This window comes from Lissotriton vulgaris, chromosome 10 (assembly GCF_964263255.1).
Source record: "Lissotriton vulgaris chromosome 10, aLisVul1.2, whole genome shotgun sequence".
Taxonomy (NCBI): Eukaryota; Metazoa; Chordata; class Amphibia; order Caudata; family Salamandridae; genus Lissotriton; species Lissotriton vulgaris.
Genome location: NC_141698.1, coordinates 1005794206 through 1005811236, shown reverse-complemented (window position 1 = coordinate 1005811236; position 17031 = coordinate 1005794206). Strand labels below are relative to the sequence as shown.

Here is a 17031-nt window from a genome sequence, read left to right as displayed (position 1 = left end):
TGAGCCTTGGTCCTACCCAGGACTCCAACAGCTCTTGATGACGCCACCCCACACCCACCCTTGCTTCACCGATTGCTGGAAGGACTGTAGCACACTCTGGAAGAGCAGCAAACTGTTTCAAGGTGTAGTTAGCACTCTTCACTGTTAGTGCACAAGTAATGAAAGTGTGAATATGAATGGAGACATTTATTTTTAAATTAATAAAGTTAGTAAAATATTTAATAAGAAATCATATCTTTTTTTAACATGAAATTAAATTGATAATTTTGTAATGTAATTTCATTTAGCATTCTTTCCTATGGGTGGTATTTTAAGTCGCTGCCCCCATTATATTCCATGTAAGAATATTGTAGTACCTATGCCTGGCCATGTGTGGTGCTTGACTTACTCCAGGTCTGAGCTGTAGTGCATGATTAGAAAAACACAGTTGATGGACAGAATGCAGAACAATGTATAACATTCACCCCAGTACAAAGATCTGGGCCTAAATCCATCGTTTTTTTGCACTCCACACCACCCTAGGTCAGACAATGGCTATATGCAAATCAGCCTCAATCCTGTGCCTCATGGGAACAGTCCAGGCCGAACTACCAAGCCATGTCTTTCCTAGACCGGAATAAAGCATCCAAGGACCGGTTTCTGGCTATCAGCCTTCTTTAGCCTGGATAGCTTGACTCCAGTGATGTGGAGAGCCTGGGACTCACGTCTGAGCATACCCAGCCCACTCGGGGTGAAAATTGCTCAGACGTGAGTCCCAGGCTCTCCACATCACTGGAGTCAAGCTATCCAGGCTGAAGATGGCTGATAGCCAGAAACCCGTCCTTGGATGCTTGATTCTGGTCTAGGAAAGACATGGTTTGGTAGTTCGGGCTGGACTGTTCCCATGAGGCACAGGGTCAAGGCTGATTTGCATATGGCCATGTCTGAACTGGGGTGGTGTGGAGTGCAAAAAAACGATGGATTTAGGCCCAGATCTTTGTACTGGGGTGAATGTAAGACATTGTTCTGCATTCTGTCCATCAATTGTGTTTTTTGTAGTACATGATTAGGGCACTTTTTGGCTGTAGTAACTTTAGAAGTGCAGGCTGTAAATGGTAATGAGCATACTCTTTTTGGGGGGTACATGTTCCTCTATAAACCCCTTCCTAACCTTCACTTAATGCCTTACTCCACCCTTAACCCCTCTACTTTATTAGTAAGTATTCCTGATTTTCCAATCTCTCCTCCCTTTCCCACCCACGTATCCTCCTATAACATATACAGAGGCGCAACTAGATCCCAAATTTGGGGGAGGGGAGGCAGGGGGAGGGGCTAATAACATTTTCAGGGCGGGGGTAATTCTTTCAGCAATAGGCAGAGTGGCGATGCGGGGGCTCGTAGAATGGGTGAAAAACAACAAAGCCTCGTTAGCAAGTAAATGGTCTTTTAAAGACCTGTGAAGTACTCGGGTGTGTGCCCGGGAAGCTGTCTCAGCCCGGGCTGCCACACTCAATGGGGGTGGGCTGAAGCCCTTTGAGCCCTATGGGCGTTGAGCACCTGAACATATACCTACATGTGCACAGGGTCTGCACAGTCAGGACCGAGGTTTCCACACATAAAAGATAGGAGAGGTGGGGAAATGGACCTCCACACGTAGGTTTGTGAATTGCATTTTGTACTGTGTTAGTAGTAAGAACGATTGTAGTACTAATAAACACACTACAGCATGCAGTTTGATACTAAACCTATGTAAGTGTAAGTTTACACGTGTAGATTTACTCGTGTGTCAGTTTACCATGGTGACCAGGCCCCACGGTATTTTTGTGGTAACCCAACACATGGTGCAGGTTTGCATATGGCGCTTTCATGCACACATTTCTATAACACGGACCAAAATACACCTTTTGCAGATAAAGCGGTGCAAACTAAAGTGAGAGTGGGGACCTGCTCTTTAGTAAAACACGTGACTTTCAAAAAAGCACCAGAAATGTAAATGGCACAGAGAAGTATGTGAAAAGGTCACCGATAAAGTGAAGGCGCTGTGATTACCCCACCGCCAGCTCACGCGACAAAAACACTGGGCCCGGAGGCAGATTTAAAGCCCTTATCGCCTGCCTGGTATTATCTTTCTTTCGCTTGGCTGGAGGCCTGTTCGCCAGGAAATACGTTGCAAAATAGTTCTGCATTTGTCTCTCGGTTTGTCATTGAGGCTGATTTGGAATTTCCCAGGCTGGGCGGTGTCTCAACCGCACACGTACAGACACACAGACACTCTGCTCGCCTCTCTCCGCAGCAGCGCCCGTGCTGCGCCCCCCACTCTCGGCCTTAGCAAGACCGAAACAAGGAGACAGCCGAGGGGCCGGAAGCATCCCCAGAAAGCACAGGCCCGGAGAGGAAGTACCCCGGGACGCAGACATTCGATAAACAAGGTAGGTGTGAGCTCCAAGCGCGCGCAGTGGTTTATATTTAAATTATCAGCATTATAGCTGAAGGGGAGGAACATGTGTATTTTTTTTAGGAATGCCTTAAAAAATGTGTGCTGCAGAAGACGAGCTACGGTTCGGCAGCTCGGCTTCTTTGAGTTTTTGGGTAATAAGTGGACAAGTGTGAACATTGACTTGTTGTATCAGCAGTGGGGGTGATCTATTTGTGGACCATGTATGTATGGATTCTACGGGATACTGTTGCGCATGCGTTCCTGGACATAGAGCTTTACCCAGGGGAAATTACCAGCTGAAATAAAAAATAAAAAACTAGAGCTGTGGACATAATCGCTGGGCCAATAACCATTTGCAGAAAGGAAGCAAGTGAGTTCTGCTGGAATTTTCTCCATGGCATTTCAACAGGTGGCCAAGAAGCCTGGCCAGCCCCTGGATTAGGACCATCTACCTTTAATGGTTCACATAGTCCCTCAGTAACTAAAGTCTGTGCATGTGATCACACAATAAGATCCGATTAATTGCTGCGCATGCTCCTCTCAAAGTCTAATAAAGCTATTTTCCATTGCACGGTGCAAGCGCTCATGAAAATTTTTAATGAATGTGTACTTTGATCTCGCCATGTAATGGGGCTTCCATTCTGGGAGGCCGTTTGCTCTGCTCAATGGCCAATATTCGCTGCGATGTAGGGTAGCGGGTACTTGTTTTCAGTGATGGGGTTACAGGCAAGAGGGTCAGAAGCTGTTACATCTGCAGTCATTCAATCAACAGTGAGAGCATGATGGCAACTCCAAACTGGCATGCCAGTCTGCACAACTTGTGATGGGTGTAAGTAAAGTTGGCTAACTTGACTGAGACTGAGGTTCATATCCACAGCCCTCCTCACCCGCCCCACTGTCACTGGTCTGCCGGATTCACTTCCGATGACCTACAAAGAAGCAGTAAGGAGTATTGACCACAGAATGTAAATGTAAATGTATTGGCATTTATATAGCGCACTACTTACCCGTAGGGTCCCAAGGCGCTTCGACCGCTGCGAAACCCTTCCTGGCTTCCCTGAGAGATGGTCCCTAATGGGTATCTCCGGGGTGAGACCAGGCATCCCCGGCGGTCTGGTGGGGCCGTTAGTGAAGATGAGGCAAGCTAATGCCCAGAGTTGCCGAGTGTGATCGCTGATCAGAGTGGGCACCGAGGCGAGAGAATTATCGAGTCCGCTGACCCTGGTCCAGAAACCTGCCGCGCCGGGAATCGAACCCTGGTCCCGGGCCGTCCTCTGCTCTCGGGTCTGCCGCCTCTAACCAGTGAGCCACACTACTTCACCTTCACCAGAAGAAACCAACAGCTCACATATTAATGCAGTGACAAATTTATTATATACAGCCCCTGGAAGTTTATGAGTTCGCAAGTCAGACAAAGAATAAAAAGTAAACTTCATATAAGGGTGGTATTTTAATACGATAAGGCAAGCCATTTTTAGTTTTTTTTATAGGAAAAAGAAGTCTCTTGCTTAAAATTGGGGTTAAAACTGCGATTTCATGGCTTGCTTTAGACTTTGCAAAGTTATATGGTGCTGCTGCCTTAGGTAGCGCGCAACTGCTAAATGCATATATCATCACAGGACATGACAACAATGTCAAATAAACATATTATTATATGCGTTCCCCAAAAATGTTAGAAAAAATATTATTGTGTGGGATATGTGAACGTTGTTAGACACGTGTTGCGGCATAATGCTCATGGCTCAACTGAAACTTGCTAGAGGGATCTGGGAGTTCATGGCCTCCATGAAACTGCTACGGAAATATGTAGGCGCCTGGCATGTGTGAGGCTGCTAGAAAATGTGTGAATGTGAAACATCCTACCGACTAGTACACAAATATGTGTAGATTTGTGAACCTGCCTGGCAATTCTAGACAGATCTCAGTTTCATCAGCGGCCATCTTGGCGAATTTTTAGAATAAAAGAAAAAGAGTGATTGAGCTAAAACAGGGGTCTCCAACCTTATTTATAACAAGAGCTACTTATGTTTAATGAAAATCATCCCGTGCTACTAATACTAGTGATGTAAAATGAACACCCCATCCAAGAGTGTCATCATTGATCACTTTGGTGCATTAGGCAGGGTTTCCAGCAGTAATGTAAACAAGATTTTGACAATTTGACCTAAAATATTACATGGGTAATACATACAATCCATAGCTGCAATCCCCCTGACCCCAAGGTACAAACATGAGTCATACATTTCTCCAACTCAAATAATAGCTTTAAGCACATTTTGAAAAGTCAACAATTTTTCTACAGACATCAACTTATGAGTTGTGAAAATACACACATTTTTGTCTTGAATACATGCTTGTTAATGTTGGTATACATGTAATAATTCAACCAAGCAAAAGCTTGATGGTCCTACTCATTGAAGACACCTGAACTAAAATGTATCAAGATAGACAATAAACGTGAGCTGTAGACTGAGCTGTGTTCCATGTTATCACACGCATGCAACACACTCTTCAGAGTGCTGCACTTCTAATGCTGTTTTGTAGGTAGTTATCCTCTTTGAGAAAGTCCCAGCATCTTTGTGCAAATCTTCTCAACTCTTTTATGCCATTTGTCACCATCATTTCAGTATCTGGGCTTCCAATAAAAATTCCATCAACTTCTCTTTAGCCTCTTTACACCTTTGCTATGTTGAAGAGATATTGTCCCTACTGAGATCTATCTGTGCATTCAAGCAATGTACTTCCAGTATTCTGGATTTTGAAATAGAAGGCAATGTGATAATAGCACGGACCAGGCTTTGTGTGCTTCCTAACCTGGTCCTGATAGATCTGTATTGTTAATCTCCTTGAAAAATATCAGAATCAGTTTTTTGATTTTACTAATGAACCACGTATCACATTACCCCGCTTCCCGTTGCTGTCAGTCAGTCCCAGATTTGTATACATGTGAGGTTTTAGTACGACTTTTATGGGCTGTTATCTTCCATAAGAAGACGTTGCCGGGCAAGCAGATCATTGCTGCATTATCTGAAATTGTATTTGTAACTTTTTGCTTTTTAAACAATTCTTATTTTTATTGTATTGTATTCTGACATTCATGCTTTTATCATACACTATGTGAATCGAATAAAGTTTATATTTATTGATTGATATTGTTATATGTTTTTAAGGATATAAGTGTAAAACAATATTTATTTTCGATATATTTGTACTTACCATTATAAGTATAGAGAAATTAATATTTGTGTAATCGATATTTCTGACACAATATTTCTGTATCTCAATATTGTTGTGATTGATATTATGTCAGACATCCATCCCAACTATGGAAGATAGTTGAATTCATCTTCCATCATGGTGTAAAGACCCATTTTTCAGGAACCTATTGCCAGCCCAGTTGAACGCTCAGGCCATGAATTGAGGAAGTTGTAATAGTTGTAATAATTTATTACAGTTGAGTTTGACAATAAGTGTAATTTATTGCATAGATATAATGAACTACCAGTTACAATCATAAAACAATAAAATCAGCATTAATACTAAAAATAGAAGATTACAGCCATGGATTAAAAAGACAAACTATCTAAAATAATGATACGTAGGGTCTAAGAATTTGACTGACTTCACAATAAATTGCATCTCATTAGCAGAAAAACAATACCTAATTGCTTCATGAATTGTTCTACAGTTTGCTTTTATAAAAGCAGACTTCAGGTATTTTTTCCTTGCGGATAGTAAAAATGGACACAAAAACTATGTGCTCTAAATATTGTTCCTTATAGCCACAATGGCAACACTGTCTTAATGGGTGACACTTCTTGTTCCACGAGTCTTCATATTTGGCAATTGGTATACAAAGAACTTCAAATACTTGACCTCACGGACTGGATTTAAAGTACAAGAGAAATATCCCAGAGCTATATTTAGGTAAGTATCAGAGGTGTAATCTGACTGTTTGCAGGCCTCTATGTGGGCTAAATCTATTTGTAACGAGTTGGCTTTCGTGGCTTGCTTTATAAGTCCCTTCCGAGACTGTCGCTGCAGTTTTGTTAGGATCGATAGAGGGGGTAAATTATTTGAATTAAAAACCATTTTGATACCTGCAATGCTCCGAGTAAAATTAGAATAGCTTAATAATTGCAACTCTTTTTGTATATGTTTCAGTGAGTCTTCTGTAGCATTTAAACAATCCCATAAGTATTTCCAACTACAGCAGTCTGTTTTTGGGTAATGAGGTTAAAGCAAACTCCAATCTAATCTTACAGCAAGGGAATGAAGTACAAAGGCCTAGAAGTAGCTAAATTTTATTAATGTATAGTTTATCCAAGTTTGTTTATCCAGTAGTTGTGCCATTAAAAACCATTCAAGTATGCAGAAGAGTCGGAATAGGTTTACTGTTAAGAGCTTTAACTGAAGGAGAGATTGCCTGACTACCGTAAATTTGATAGTATTTTTCCAGTAGTCGGGTAATTAGCTGGGCTTCTATTCGTTTATTGGCTAGATGGTCTGCTCACGTAAGATTCTTGTCGATTGTTAGACCCAGATAGTTGTAATGTACCACTTCTTCTAATGCATAACCCTCAAGTATGAGGCCCCGGGTGAGCTCTTTTACATCCGAAAGACATTATTTTAGTTCTATCACAGTTGACCAGTAGATCGTTTGACTAATTGAACTTGCATAGCCTCGACAGTAGGATCTGAAGTGCAATGAGAAAAGGACAAAATCATCTGCGTTCGCAAGGTAGCTGATGGGCTTAATGCCCAGTTTGGGGGCAAAGCCATCCGAGTGATCCAAAAACAGGGCTAGGTCAGCCATATATAGGGAGAATAACAACGGTGCTAACACACACGCCTGGTTTAGGTCATTCGCACGCCATAGTCTGGCTTACCAAACTCCCATTGTAAGCTTTATTTGCATCCAGGTGTGATCACGCAGTGCCATTGAAAAATATAACAAATTTTGATCAATGCCCCAGTGGGTTAATTTACCCCACAGTTTGGCCCTATTAACTTTATCTAAAGCATGTGAGTAATCAATGTAACACACATATAGTGACAAGGGTCTTTACAGCGTTTTGTTCACTAGCAATTTAAAAACTTGATTATTCGGGATACGCTTCTTGTTGAAAGCCCTGTCATGCAGGTAGGACAACAGAAAGCTGGCAAAAAAGCTTCCCTTCTGCATCCAGTTGGGCAATAAGGCGATTGTTCTTTGTTTCCTTATTCAAGCCTTTTTATAAATTGGATGGATTAAAATGCTTTTCCAGGAGAGAGGAACTTGGCCTGACTGAAAGACAAACAAAAACAGTTTGTTTAGGCCTACTGCCCAAAGTTCCATGTTGCTTTTAATTTATCAATGGGGAATTTAATTTGTAAGTCCCAGCGGCCTTAGATGAATTATTATCCCAATTATTTTCTTAGTTGTAATAGTAAGCTTCGATTCACACAATGTGGGCACTGGGTATGGCACCATAGTTTCTTGTTATACATGTCATTAACCCCTTGGCTGCTGGGGTAATTCCCCCGCTGTGCTGGTGGGCAGGGGGGCACGCACAGCGCCCCGGTGCTCATGATGAGCTCAGCTCGTCATGAGCCACGGTTCTCGTGTGCTCATGATGAGCTGAGCTCGTCATGACCACTCCCGTTTCCGTGGAACGTTCAGCACAGATGGGGAATTATCCCCGCGTGTGAGCGTTCCGCGGCTCATGACGAGCTCAGCTCGTCATGAGCACACGAGCACCGTGCCTCATGACGAGCTGAGCTCACCGATCGTACACTGATTAATAGACACCAATGAGTTATCGGTGACTGAACCATCAGCAGCCCATGTTCTGTGGGGAAATTGTACAACTACTATCTGTGGGTCATGATCCGTTTCCTGCCTGGACTTAGTTTCATAGCTCTTACTGTTGGAAAAAAAAGAAGTGTAATAATGCATAATCAATGATACTTTTTGTCTGATGTGAATCATACGTTGTCTGAGCAGATTGGTCGGTAGTGAATTGGCCATTTAATGTCTGAAACCTAGATCAAATAGGAATTAACACCTAAATTGATTCTGAGGTCAATTATCAATCCGCTCCGAATAATTGGTGGTAATCTTCCAAAGTATGTATCTGGTTAGTCCTCAGGCAAGATCTTCTTTCTATGAATGAATAGTAAATTGTTATTAAAATCTCCTGTAATCAGCGTCTTGGCATTTGGATAAAGATCTAGAAAGTTCTTGATTTCATACAGGAGGCCAGATATTTGTTATTTATCCTTTATCAGTGTTGGCAGAAAATACACATTCAGTACTAGTGGCTGATTCTGCCTTTTGTGGCCTAATAAGACAGTAACACCAAGTCTGATCTAGGTTTTAAAACTAAAGTTTTTAGTGTTAAAGAATTTTTTATCAGTCCTACAATAGGTTTTCCCATCTAAATAGAAGTTACGATGATCTCATATGTATGATAATCGGCTACAGAGACTGAATTGGGGCGCCAGGTTTCCTGCAAACAAATATCATGGTATTTTGATAAAAATGAAGTAAGACTAGACCTGTTTGACGCTAAGTGGCGATTAAACCATGTAATGTTCCAAGAGCAGATCTATTGATCAGTTATTAGTGAGTTGTGAATCATTTCATGTCAGCTAGCTATTCAATAGGAGACCTGGGTCTTGGATTGCTCCGCTCACTCAATCTATCAGTAATCTTATAAAGTGCGACTATTCACCTGTGAGGGTCTCAAGGCACTGAGTTGAGGGGCGGGGGGCCTGCAGGTTTGGTTGAAGAGCCAAGTCTTGAGGTCCTTCCTGAATTGCACCAGCGATGGTTTTTGCCTGATATGCAGAGGCAGGGAGTTCCGGGTCTCTGCAGCGAGGTAGAAGAAGGATCTTCCTCTAGCTGTGGTCTTGCGGATCCATGGGATGGTGGCCAGGGCCAGTTGGGTGGAACAGAGATGTCTGGTGGGAAGGAGTGTAGAAGGAGAGACGGTGGTTGAGATATTCAGGTCCACTTTTGTGGAGGGCTTTGTAGGCGTGCTTGACGAGCATGAAGGTGATTCGTTTGTTGACATGTAGCCAGTGTAGGTCTCTCAGGTGGCCGGTGATATGGTTGCGGAGTGGGATGTTCAGGATGAGCCTGGAAGAGGTGTTCTGGATGTTCTGCAGTTGTTTTGGGAGTTTCTGGGTGGTGCCGGCGTAGAGTATGTTGCTGTATTCGTGTTTGCTACTGACAAGCGCATGGGTGACCGGTGGGGAACCACTTGAAGATCTGATGAAGCAGGTGGAGAATGTGTGGTAAAACAAGGACAACATGGCATTGGTGGTTCTTTGAGAGCGAGGAGTCCAGGATAATGCAGAGGTTTCACGCGTGGTCCGTGGGTGTGAGGGCCACCAAGAGACGTCCCAAGGGGAGAGGGAGGATCGCAGGATGAAGGACTTCGGTCTTGTATGAGTTAAGCTTGAGGCAGCTGTCCTTCATCCAGAGTAGCCACTGCTTTCATCCTGTTGTTGAAGTTGCTTTTGGTAGTTGTGGGTTTGTCAGTGAGGGAGGGAATCAGCTGGGTGTCGTTGGCATAGGAGACAATGTTAAGTCCATGGCTTCTGACGATGGCTGCAAGAGAGCCATGCAGATGTTGTAGAGGGTGGGACTCCGGGAGGATGCCTGAGGCACTCCTCAGATGATCTCTGTGGGGTATTACTTGAACGGAGGAAGTCTGACTCTCTGCATTTGGTGGTGAGGAAGGAGCAGATCCATTCTAGTGCTTTCTTGCGGATGCCGGAGTTGTAGAGTCTTGCGCAGACGGTGTGGTTGGAGACGGTGTCGAAGGCGGCTGAAAAGTCCAGGAGGATGAGGGCAGCGGTCTTGCCTCTGTAGAAGAGCATGCGGATGTCATTTGTAGCAGTGAGGAGAGTGGCCTCAGTGCTGTAGTTGCTTCCGAAGCCCGATTGGGAGAGGTCCAGGTTGTTGTTCATTTGGATGAACTCAGAGAGTTGGGTGTTGATGCCTTCTCAATGACTTTGACTGGGAAGTGGAGCAAAGAGATGGGTTGATTGTTGTCCCATAATTTTGGCCTTTTTAGCAAGTGTTGCTGCAATTTCTCCAATGGGCTGCAAAACTAGGTATAACGGTGGTGTGGAAGAATCGTCGAGAGTGGAGCTGTGGTTGTCATGAAATTGTGGAAAAGATTGCAACACTGAGAGCAAGGGACTGTTTAAGTCAGGAAGCTCCTCCAATAAAGCTGTGTTATCCAGGGAGCTTGCATGCAAGTTGTGTGACTTGCTAATATGGGGTGCCAGATCTACGATGAACACCATGTTGCTCTCTGGCTTATCCATAGGGTTGACAAATGCAAAAACAACAGTTGATGGACAGAATGCAGTACAATGTCATACATTCACCCTAGTAAGGAGATCTGGGCCTAAATCCATAGTTTTTTTGCACTCCACACCACCCCAGTCCAGACATGGCCATATGCAAATCAGCCTTGACCCTGTGCCTCATGGGAACAGTCCAGCCCGAACTGCCAAGCCATGTCTTTCCTGGACCGGAACCAAGCATCCTAGGACCGGTTTCTGGCTATCAGCCGTCTTCAGCCAGGATAGCTTGACTCCAGTGATGTGGAGAGCATGGGACTCACGTCTGAGCATACCCATCACACTCGGGGTGACTAATGCAAAAACAACAGTTGATGGACAGAATGCAGAACAATGTCATACATTCACCCCAGGATAGAGATCTGGGGCTAAATCCATCGTTTTTTTGCACTCCACACCACCGCAGTTCAGACATGACCATATGCAAATCAGCCTTGACCCTGTGCCTCATGGGAACAGTCCAGCCCGAACTGCCAAGCCATGTCTTTCCTGGACCGGTATCAAGCATCCTAGGACCGGTTTCTGGCTATCAGCCGTCTTCAGCCAGGTTAGCTTGACTCCAGTGGTGTGGAGAGCATGGGACTCAAGTCTGAGCATACCCTTCCCACTCGGGGCGACACATGCAAAAACAACAATTGATGGACAGAATGCAGAACAATGTCATACATTCACGCCAGTACAGAGATCTGGGCCTAAATCCATTGTTTTTTTGCACTCCACACCACCCCAGTTCAGACATGGCCATATGCAAATCAGCCTTGACCCTGTGCCTCATGGGAACAGTCCAGCCCGAACTGCCAAGCCATGTCTTTCCAGGACCGGAAACAAGCATCCTAGGACCGGTTTCTGGCTATCAGCCGTCTTCAGCCAGGATAGCTTGACTCCAGTGGTGTGGAGAGCATGGGACTCACGTCTGAACATACCCATCCCACTCGGGGTGACAAATGCAAAAACAACAGTTGATGGACAGAATGCAGAACAATGTCATACATTCACCCCAGTACAGAGATCTGGGCCTAAATCCATCGTTTTTTTGCACTCCACATCACCCCAGTTCAGACTTGGCCATATGCAAATCAGCCTTGGCCCTGTGCCTCATGGGAACAGTCCAGCCCGAACTGCCAAGCCATGTCTTTCCTAGACCGGAATCAAGCATCCTAGGACCAGTTTCTGGCTATCAGCCGTCTTCAGCCAGGATAGCTTGACTCCAGTGGTGTGGAGAGCATGGGACTCGCGTCTTAGCATACCCATCCCACTCGGGGTGACAAATGCAAAAACAACAGTTGATGGACAGAATACAGAACAATGTCATACATTCACCCCAGTACAGAGATCTTGGCCTAAATCCATCGTTTTTTTGCACTCCACACCACCCCAGTTCAGACATGGCCATATGCAAATCAGCTTTGACCCTGTGTCACATGGGAACAGTATAGCCCGAACTGGCATACTGGGGACCCTAAACCTTATTTGTTCTCTTCCACTGACTACATCTGTCCGACCCTAAATGCATCTGCCCTCCCTTTTTCAGCCTTGCTCGCCCTTCCTCCTCGTCACTTCCCCCTCCTTGTTTACCACCTTCACTCCTCCTTGCACCCCCCCTTCCTTTGTCCACCCTCAGCCCTCATCCCCTCCAACCCCTCCCCCCCCCCACTTCTGCCCCTCCCCCTTCTCTTCCTCACCAACTTAACGGACCACTAACCTCTCTATCCTGACTCTGCAATTTTCTGACTCTTTTTCTACAATTTGTGCCTTTTGATATTTTTTGATTATCACATCTTCCCCTTTTTGTTGTGCCTATTTCCCATATTTATCATTTTGAAATCTGTCAGGCGGAGACTTATATGTTGTTTATATACATTGATGCTATGTATGTTCCCTGTTTTATTGACCTTCTTGTCTCTAAAATGTAAAGCGCTCCGATACCCCCGGGTCCAGCCAGCGCTATATAAAACCTCTAAAAAATAAAAATAAATAAATAAAATATGAATTGGGTTCTATACTATTTAAAAGCTTTTCTCTATCTTGACCTTCGACAAGGACTAGAGTGCCTCCATGCCTTTTGTTTTGAGAGCTCTAAAGAATTCTCCCTTTGAACCTCTGAATTTTATGGACACTAAAGTTCTTACTATGGAAACTGCTTTCTTGCTTTATTTTCTTTCCTGAGGAAGCTGGTAGTTTGATGACCTGAGCCTCTCTTTCTGTCTATGATTTCTTCTACCTTCAAAAGATCTCAGGGGATTATTCTTCCAATGCTTTCTCATCATCCATATATTTGGAAAGAACTCAAGATTTGAGTCAAAACCTCAACAACTTCCCTTGGGCTGTCTATTGCTTGTTCTAAATGGAGACCTGAAAAGTCATGGTGGACTTCCTTTGTAATTTAATGTTTGACAACCCAATGGTTTTCTTGTGTAATTGTTGTTGAATCCACACAGTCACTTTTTTGAGCACTACGCCGTATCCACTAGTGTCAACTTGAGTGTCTATCTTATGTAGGCTTACTGTGATTTTTGATTACAGAATCTGTTTTTGTGTCAAAACAGAGAAGCTGGTATTTAAATCTGTTTGTGTGTGTTCAATTTGGTTGAATTTTTCTTACAGGTTGGATTTACGTACTGCACCTGGTAAAATCAATCCACATAACTGCGGTTGTTATGTTCTAATTCACGGCATGACAACACTGGTTTTTAAGGTCTGACCGTGAGACAACTTTGATTGTCTCAGCAGTCTATGTACATAGGGGCCTTTGGTTCAGTGCACTTCCTCCTTTGTTCTTTTCAAATGACATTCACATTTTGGTTCTGCCCACCACAGGAAATACCTGGGGCAATGGGTCAGCCCATTTCAGCCATTGGCTGTCTTGTGCGGTGAGTGGTAGCTGGATGGTATGTACAACTATGCCTAAAGAGAACTGCAATGCAGTGTCAGGGCTGGTGGGTAAATACTTTACTTTGCTTTTTTCATTCCATTCTTTATCTATTTTTATTGCCTTTGTGTATTTAAGCGGCGTGTTCAGGATACAGTAACTGAAAGCCAACACTGGTGTTAGTTTTTTGTGTGACTAAAAAGCATAGGGGCAAATTGACTAACTTTTCATGTAGCGCAGCAGCCACATTTGCTGCACTGCGTTGCACAAGGAGGAAATTGTGCACAGGCATATCTACAAAGATTGGCCTGCTCCTGTTGTCATTCCCAGTGCTGGTGTTCGAACAGAGCTGCATTGCACTACTCACAGCCTCGCACTATGTTGCAGAGGTGAGTGTTGGCTGTCTAGTATAGGATTTGTGCTAAAAGCATAAACTTCGAGTACAAATTTACATGGCTAGACAAACTTACAAGAGTCCCATTAATTGGATGCGAGCGGTGCACTGTGGTGTTTTTGAGAACAAAAAACATTTCCCCTTGTTAATACATGCTTCAAGTGGGTGTTTGGATGCAAAACTCGGTCTGTTTATCTTAGGAGAGTGCGCTTGGCATCAATAACTTTAGGTGTTTGCACCTATGCCCCCTGGTAACTCCTCAGTAACACCCCCTTGACACAAAGTGACGCAAAGCAGCACAAATCACTATTTGTGTTAAGAAAATGGCACCTTTGCAGCACAAAATACCTTTGGCTCTGGAAAGAAAAGACAAACGCATTGCTTTGTATCACATTGCAACAGTGAAAAGCCTCAGTAAGTCTGGAACATATTTTAATGCTATGTTCATTAAAACTAAAATGGATGTTATACATGTAGAATGTACTCCTGTCTGCTGAAACATAGTCTCTGTTCTATTAATAATGTTTGCATTTTTTAATTGCAAGTATAATTGCCATCACGTTTAGGAGGCAGCAAGTTTTTTATCTTCTTTTTATTTTCGTGACATAAATTTGCAAACAAAAAACGTTAATCATCACGACAGCATGCTAAAACATATCTACCGACTTGCCAATGCTTGTTTTTTAGGTCAGGGGACATAAGCCCTTATCTTGTTCGCCAGAGCAATCGGGCACCTTGATGATCAAAGCAGCGAATGTGGTGGATGCTTCACCCACTCCACCCATGGACAGGGTCAAGTCACTGCCAGAGGCGCTAATCAGCCAGAACATCTCCCTACTTCCCTGCAGGACGGTCCACTTGTGACTATTGAGTCTTGCATTAGGCACAAATATGGTGACAATCACATAGAGATGCTGCAACATGCACCTCCAGACAACAAATGGCATCAGATTTCACGCGAAACATACAGACCAGGTCAGGCTCACGGTGTAGAGCAGGCAGACCCGGAAGCTGAGGTCAGACCCGGGACCAGGGTTCAAGTCCCGACGCGGCAGGGTCTTGAGCTCAAATGTCCATGGACTCGATAATTCTCACTTCGGTGCCTGCTCTAATCATGGGTTCTCACTCTGCAACTCTGGGCATTAAGCTTGCTTAATCTCCACAACTGCCCCCCCGCGGCGGGATGCCTGGCTTTCACCTTGGGGATGCCCTGTAGGGGCTATCTCACAGGGAAAAAAGCCAGGACGGGTTCCCAAGGCAAGCGCCGGGAAACCTCCGGGTAGCTGTGCGCTCAATAAATGCAATAATAATAATAATAATAATGCGCTGTGCCAGGAAGTGCTCACCTCTGTCTGTCTCCATGTTATGAAAAGATGGTCGGCCTCATTTACTATAATTTGAGGCACAGCCGCGCAGCAAGCCTCCCCGCTGCGCTGGCATGCGTCCAAATAAAATGGCAGCAATGCGCCTTATCTATAAGATCGGGCGCATTCCTGCCCTTCTTCCCTGTGCACAAACAGCCGCCATGCGCCAACCCTTGCATCATGTTGCAAGGGTGCCTGCGTTGCGGGGGGGATGGTTTTTGTGCTGGAACGGGAATCATTCTACACAAAAAAATGATTGATGGCATTGAGAATGCAGCATGCATTGAAAGAGGAAAAAAACGAGGAGAAAATAGTATTTCTCCTCGTTGCGCCTCCTTACTCCTCCCCTGGTGAGGCGTTAGGATTCTGACGCATTCCCAGCTTTACAAAACGTTATAAATTTGGGAATTTGTCAGGTTCCATGGATGTTGCGTGTGAACACCCATGGACCACCCATTTCACGCAAAGTAATGCATGAAATGGGCCCATATTTACAAAGCCATGAAAAGCCATGCAGGGTGACTTTACGTGCCCTTGTACATAGGGGCATTGCAGGTGCATAAAAAAAATTATGCACCGGCGGCGCAATGGGCTTGTAAATGAGGCCAAGTAGGTTTAGCAACTATTCATGCCAGACTCTCCTTAAAGAGTAGAAGTTCCCCACTTTCCTGCAAAGAAGCAGGTCCCAGATATGATGCCAACCGCTTATCATCTCTTCTCCCATGTTATGTCAGAAAACGCTGAAAAGAAAATAATCAAGGATCTTTCTTCTCCAGGAGGCTCTCAAGCAGGAAAAAACTCCCTGAGCATTCAGTGCAGCCATGGCGACAACAAAGCAAATAAGCATTGGTAAAAGCCAATCTGTCTGGTGTAGGCTGTCAGCCTTTGGATGTATGGTAGTCCCACGTATGATAAAAGAGACAACTCTTTTCCTGGCAGAACACAGTACCATAAACATGAAGTGCGCCTTAAACGAAAGCAATCATGGAATAAAATCAAAGACTTCTTTCCTCACTAACCCTGGGTGGAAGGCAATTGTTATTGCAAGCAAACGTGATACGTATACACACTATCACAGCGTGCCGATATACAACAGTTCTATGCAGGCGTGTGCTGCACACTAATAGTGTAGGCCTGATGGTTCTCTATTAGGGCCCTACAAGAAGCTTGTAAGGCCCCACAGGGGAAGACGGAAATTGCTTTCAAAAATACATTTATTGCTAACTAGCAGCCCTTCCCGATGTTGTCCGGGGGCAATCAGGCTTGCTTTCAGCCTCCTTGCGCTCCTGTCCGCTAAACTTCACTTTTCCTCCGGCAATCAGGCTTGCTTACAGCCTACCTGCACTCCTGTCCGCTAAACTTCACCTTTCCTCCCCGCGCTCGTGTCGGCTGCGGTTGGCCAAACCCACGCCCCCAACCACCTCCTCAGCCCACCGCGGGCGCCTCTCACCTACCTCAGCCCACAGCACAATTGGCAAAAGTTCACCGCTCCTCCCCAAGGTCCTGTGTGCTAAACTTCACCGCTCCTCCCCGCGCTCCTGTCCGCTGCAGTCCGCCAAACCCAGGCCCCCAACCACCTCCTCAGCCCAGAGCGGGCGCCTCTCACCTACCTCAGCCCACAGCGCAG

General features: G+C 44.6%; 1 protein-coding gene across 2 annotated transcripts in view; it reads left to right on the top strand.

Moving 5' to 3' along the window:
- Positions 1–2185: 2185 nt before the first annotated feature.
- LOC147689145 (uncharacterized) overlaps positions 2186–17031 on the top strand; it is a 201334-nt gene continuing 186488 nt past the window's right edge. Inside the window, exon 1 of one of the 2 annotated variants that reach the window (XM_086942037.1) lies at positions 2186–2408. The gene's annotated coding sequence lies outside the window, so the exon portion shown is untranslated. The remainder of the gene's footprint in view (positions 2409–17031) is intronic. The other variant, XM_086942038.1, reaches the window with a different exon arrangement.